Source organism: Echinops telfairi, unplaced genomic scaffold (assembly GCF_000313985.2).
Source record: "Echinops telfairi isolate 266 unplaced genomic scaffold, ASM31398v2 ScPeMD7_443;HRSCAF=831, whole genome shotgun sequence".
Lineage (NCBI taxonomy): Eukaryota > Metazoa > Chordata > Mammalia > Afrosoricida > Tenrecidae > Echinops > Echinops telfairi.
The window spans coordinates 41,783,133-41,789,380 of NW_022104341.1; the positions used below are offsets into that span (position 1 = coordinate 41,783,133).

Consider the following 6,248-nt stretch of genomic DNA (forward strand, 5'->3'; position numbering starts at 1 on the left):
AGCTAATAGAAAGTAGAATGGGAATTTAATCTCAGGACTTATTTCAAGTCATAATACATGATTTTGTGTAGGGCCGGTTGCTTAAACAAATAATGTGATGCTGCTAAAAGTAGTCAATAAATGGATATTTTAAAAAATGTGTATGGTTTTATCAAGGAGTTCTGGTAGTACAACAGGTTATGTGTTAGGTTGCTAACTGTAAGTTTGGCAGTTTGAATCCATTAGACGCTCTGTGGGAGAAAGACGAGGCTTTCTCTGTCCTATAGAATCACTGCAAATTACATATTTTATCAAAGTCCATGTTTTCCCTTGGCCAACCTTCATTTTTCCTGGTTACGACTTTATATTTTATTCATTCTTTCATTAATTTAATCATATTGATATTTGATAAACATTGAGCCAAATGTTGGGTGCATTAAGCCAAGGGAAATTATTTTAGTTTGGTATATAATGTTTTAAAAATGGGTAAGGCAGATAATGCATTAAAATGAAAGTAATGGTATGGTTAGAAAATATTTTTTCTACAATATATTTTATATCGAGCGGTAAAGCATTATAAGGAGTTACACATCAAGAATGAGGCAAGAAATGTTCGGCAGGGAACAAAACACATAAACTCTGAAGTTTCCTTCAGTTTACAATCTGGAGGAGAAGACCAAGAAACTACCAGACAAAAAGATCCTAGGTTGGGAGGAGTGCTAAGGAATCTATATGTCGGTAAAATTTTAAGAATTTTCATATGGGAGCGCCTGTGGTTTTTATCATTGCTAGGTGCTCTGCAGACTGTTCAACTCATAGTGCCCTAGGTAGAACGGAACAAACACTGCGTATTCCTGCGCCATCCTCACAGTCATTCCTGTTTGATCCCATTGCTGTAGCCACCGGGAAAAGCCCTACCATTGAGTTTTCTGGGGGGTTTTGCTTGTTTGTTTTTTTGATTTTGTAAGAGTTTTCCTTTTTCTCACTGATCCCATACCTCACTAAAAATGGTGTCCTTCTCCAAGCCCTGGTCCTATTGGTAACATGTCTAAAGTATTTAAGATCTCACCATCCTTGCTTCTAATACAGATTCCAGTTATACCATTTTCAAAACATATTTGTTTATTTTTCTAGCAGTCCATAATATGTTCAATGCCTTCACTAACACCATAAATCAAACGTGTCATTTCTTCTTCAGTCTTTATTGCTTACTTTCTCATTTTCAAGTGCTTATGAGATGCTTACAAATAACCTATCTTGGGGGTGAGTGGAGAGATAGGGAGCGCTGAGCTCCTTACTGGTCACCCACCCAGGAAAAGACTGGGCATGGTTATCCTGCGCAGACTGCTGGAGGGGTCATGGCACTTGCTGGCCTACAAAACATCCGGTTTCGGCCACGCCAAGTCATGCTATCAGCACCAGGTGGATACACAGTGTCACAATCACAGGGTTTCATCTCTGATTCCTAAATATGGGCTACTTTCTCCAAGCTGAAAAGCTAGGCTGATTATGGAAACTGGACGTTTTTACTTTGTGAATAACTTACCTCTTCATAAACTAATTTCAATTTGAATTCATCAACATGATTGTAAAGAAAAGAGACTGCTATGCACTGACATATAATCGAGCATTGATGAAGATAATACCATTGCTCTACTACCAAACAGGCAATTAATTTGATCACTGGATAAAGATGCTTGTGGAGAAACAGGATTCTAAAGTCATCCGTCTCACTATTCTGGCAGAAATTCATGACATTTATTGTCACCACCGATTTGATGGCTTTATCCTTTAGCCTAGATTCCAAGAGCTTCAAAGAACATGTTGGTCTTTCTAAAAAAAAATGCAACAAATTTGATTTTTGTTTGGCTTGAGATCCTACAGGTGAAGATGAATCAATGATGATGCCATGCTTTTCAAATTCTCAAATTCAGGAGCAACAGCCCAAAGTAGGCCTGAGCTGATAGACAGGCGGTGTCCCCTGCTGCAGAGCTCTAGGCCCCGCGCGGAGTAAGGGGTGGCACGCGGGACCCAGGAACTCTTTGATTGGCTGGGAGCTGGGTTCAATCCTGTTGACCTAAATAATGAGCCTAACAATTTCATATCCACCTACTGCTGTCCTCAGCCAAGTGCAGTTGTGGTAAACAGTCTTTGTTTCTCTACTTCCACAGAAAATTGGTCTTTTATGCAACAGCTACATCACTACTCTGGTGAACCGATGTTAGCTCCTTGGGATTTCGTATGTGTTCAAGGCTGTGCAAACAGCGCTGTTTCTTGGGGAGAAAAGGAACATGATTTTCAAAGAGGGGAGAACGTTTGTACAACTTTGTGATTTTTAATAATCAAGATTATTGTCCTCAGATGATTTCGGGGCAAGTGATGACTCTCCACCATAACATTTTTTTTAAACGATAAAAAATATTACCATATCTTGAGTCAGGTGTACCTTAGCCTTTAAAGTGACACCTTTACTTTTTAACTCCTTAAAGAGCTCATTTGCAACAATGCAATTGCAATATATCTTTTATTGTTTAACTGCTGCTTCCATAAGTATCGAATATGGGTTCAAATAAAATGAAATCCTGACAATTTCAAACTTTTCTCCATTTATCTTGATGTTGTTTATTGATTCAGTTATGATGATTTTAATTTTCTTTATATTGAGCTGATCAGACAGTGGAAGAACTCAATCATCTATGCCTGGACATTCAGAAGACAACTTGACCGGTCTGGTGGTGGAGAAGAATATGTAAGCACCATGGATTGCCAAAAGAACAAACAGACCTGTACTGCCCTCCAGTACAGCCCGGTTACTCCTTAGAGGCAAGGATGGAGAGGTTTTATCTCTTGAACTTTGGTCATGCTATCCAGGGAGACCAGTCCATTGTACATAGGGTCACTATGAATTGGACCTGAAATCAAAGGCACTTAACAACAACAACAAAACATCTTCACAATCACTGTGTGAGCCCATTATTACAGCACTATCTAATTTCATCTCCTTGTTAGTCTTCCTTTTCTTCAGTGACTTTTACCAAGCATGGTATCCTTTGCCAAGGACTGATGTCATATTTAGACTAAAGCTGAAACTTTGCTATTATTGCTTCAAAAGAGTCTTCTGGCTGTACTTTGTTGGTTTAAATGATTGTTGTGTCCACTTGAATAATAGTTATACTACCTAGTCTTTTTATAGGAGCGAGGGAATTATTCTATCACTGACAGCTTTGTACTTCAGGTCAGATCTTGAAATGCTCCTTTTGACGATGAAAGAAATGGCATGACTGTTCAGTTTATCATTCTGGCCATTGTAGACATATGAATTCCAATTCAAAGTGGGTATCAGTCCATTTCAGCTCACTAACACCTAACATATTGATCTTTATGCTTTACAATTCATTTCTGAAAACTTCCAAAAATACCTAGATTCATATTTTTTACACCCTGTACTCTGATTTTACTGGCTGTGTGTAGCAGTTGAATTTCATTTTAAGTAGTGCTCCATCAAGAAATGAAGGTCCCAAAGGCTTTGTTCCACCCATGTCACCACAGTGGACTCGGAGGAAGCAACGCTTCTGGTGTTTCGCGTGCCTTCAAATCTGAGGGGCTCGTCTTTCAGAACATTAAAAAGCAATCTGCTGCTATCCACACATTATTTTAGTGACTATGTTTTCATACGTAGACTTCCTTTTCTTTCTTCTTAGATTGTCTTTGGCTGGACCCTCCACTGAAATTGTCCCTAATCGGTGATTTAGAGTCACCTACTAGTATTTGGAATAATGGTGGCATCGCTTCCACCATCACGGCAACATGCCAGCCACTATACTGTCACAAAGGGACAGATTAGTGATTGGTTTGAAGCTTTAATCTGTCATTTTTCCCTGTTTACCCCCCACCCCCGGATTTTTCTTAGCATCATATTTTGATTTAAATTCAAAGTGACAACTCAAGTTGGCACTAACAAAATACCTTTATATATGTTAAATTTAAATGAGAAGTTTAATGCTTGTTAAACCAATTTACTTGGAAGCAATGAGTGGTTCTTGATTACATAAATTTATTTACAAGAGTTGATTTCATTAGTAGCTCCACATTTTTAGACAAAGTATCGCTGCAACTAGCAACATATTTTAACCAATAATAATCGAAAAATAAAACAAAATTTAAAAGATGAAAATCTATCTTACTAAAGTTATATAAATCTTTTAATTGATAATTGACACAATTTCAAGATGATACAAAATGACCTTTACATTTGTCTAATCTTTTCCCTTTAAATTAAGGCAGATGCTATGAATATGAAAATTTTGATGTAACTAAAGTATAGGAGCTACAAGCACCCTCTACCCCCAAATAAAGAAATAGGAACCTTAGTTCTAGAGGCAGGACACAACAATTTTAATTAATTTAACAAATTTAATTAACTACCTGAATTGAATGAACGTTGACATACATTCTTCACCGAGCCTCCAGAATAGAACACAGCCTCAATGATACCTTGATTTTCCCTTACAGGCACCCGAGAAGAGAGCAGAGTCGTTGCGTGAGGCCAGTTGACTAGAGAAGCAAGTCCAGTGACACTCCTATATGTGGTACAAAGAGCTTTAGATCAAGAAGTAATTATCAATCAAGAAAACATCCTATCCAAGTCCAACTCACACCCATCAGTCTGACACTAGTCCATAAGCCCCTCTTCAGACTCCCACATCCACGTGCAGTGATGCAGAAGGCAGGACGGTCACAGACTGGTGGGTGCAGAGGTGTGTGGACTCAAGGTGGGTGGAAACATGCCTGCAAGCAGGAAGGTAAAGGTAGCCCAGGCCCACGTTATGAGAAGGCCACATGCCCAAGGAGGCACCATCGGGATGTGACCTAGCTGGCAGATTGGATACCACCCTACCATTTTATACAGGGTCAAGTTGACATGAAATAATGTAACTACCACATTCATGTTGTACCTGAACTTCTGCCCACAATGCTTTAGTTATAAAGTATTTTAATAGATGTGTCAAATTAACTTGTGGTTAATCTGTTATGCAGCAATATAAAATTAATCAGACTGCTATGTTAAAGATTATGACAAACCAGAAATTTTACTCTGCCATCTAAAGTTTTATGCATGCCGGCATATGACACGAACTTCCTGGATGTGAAATAAATTACTTTATTTTTCACAGCAATAGCGCTAGCGAGAAATGAAAAAATTTATTATATAGTATACAAATTCACTATTTGCTCCCAGGAGAAATACTGTTTCAATCATCCAAGCTGTTCATTATTAAAAGGCTATTATTGATATGCATACATACAAGAGATTCATGAAAAAGTATCTACCAGTACCTTATATTTAATCCTTCCTCCTTGGACATTAGTAGGAATAACTAATAATAAGACAGGTATTCCTGGGGAATTATGAGATACCTAAGAAAATATATCAACACAGAATTACAGGTAAACTATAATGCCATGAATTTTATATAAACTATAAGACTTTAAACTTTTCTATATAATACATTTTGATATGCCTGAGATAATGTAATATTAATAATATACCCTCAACAACTATGCATAAATTAATAGCATTTAATTTTATGTAACTTATTTCTAATCTCAACTTTTAATTTTAAAATACTTATCTATTTTTAAACTATTTCTAACACATATCATCTTATATTTGCTGAATGCCATAAATAATTAGGAGAATTATGCTTAACAAAACTCTGCTAAAATGCAATAATTTTAATAGAAACAATCACACAAACAGGAAATCCATTTTGTAGAGTTCTCATAATATGATCCAATATTTGTCCATCAGCTTGTTCGGTTGTGGTGACTTTGGGGTTGCTATGAAGCTGTGGTAGTTATATGATCATTATCAATTTGAGACTTACGAGTGAAGGGGTAGAGTTAACCTGTCAATCAGGACGCAGCTTGATGACCTCATTTGGAGGCTCTAAGGAGAAAAACAGCTCCCTGGAGGTGGGACACACAGTCACTCCCTGACAGACATTTCTGATGAGAAGCCACATGAAGCTTGATACAGCCAGAGCCCTGGGAGCTGGAGGAGCCATGGGGAGACCCCTGCCCATGCTGAGATGCTTCCACTGCCACTGGATCCACAAGACCTCCCACCCACTGGCCAATGATCTTCCTAAATTCAGCATCATTGCATGTGTTGCATGAGTCTGAAGAGGAATTTATAGATTGCTATTAGACAGATGAGCTAATATCGAATGTATGGACCTGATCTGGATTGAGCTGAGATGTTTTCT

The 6,248-nt window shown here is 37.8% G+C and overlaps 1 pseudogene; it reads left to right on the forward strand.

The window, feature by feature from the left end:
* The first annotated feature begins 1,305 nt into the window (after positions 1-1,305).
* On the forward strand, positions 1,306-2,375 carry LOC101649783 (annotated as a pseudogene).
* The last annotated feature ends 3,873 nt before the right edge of the window (positions 2,376-6,248 follow it).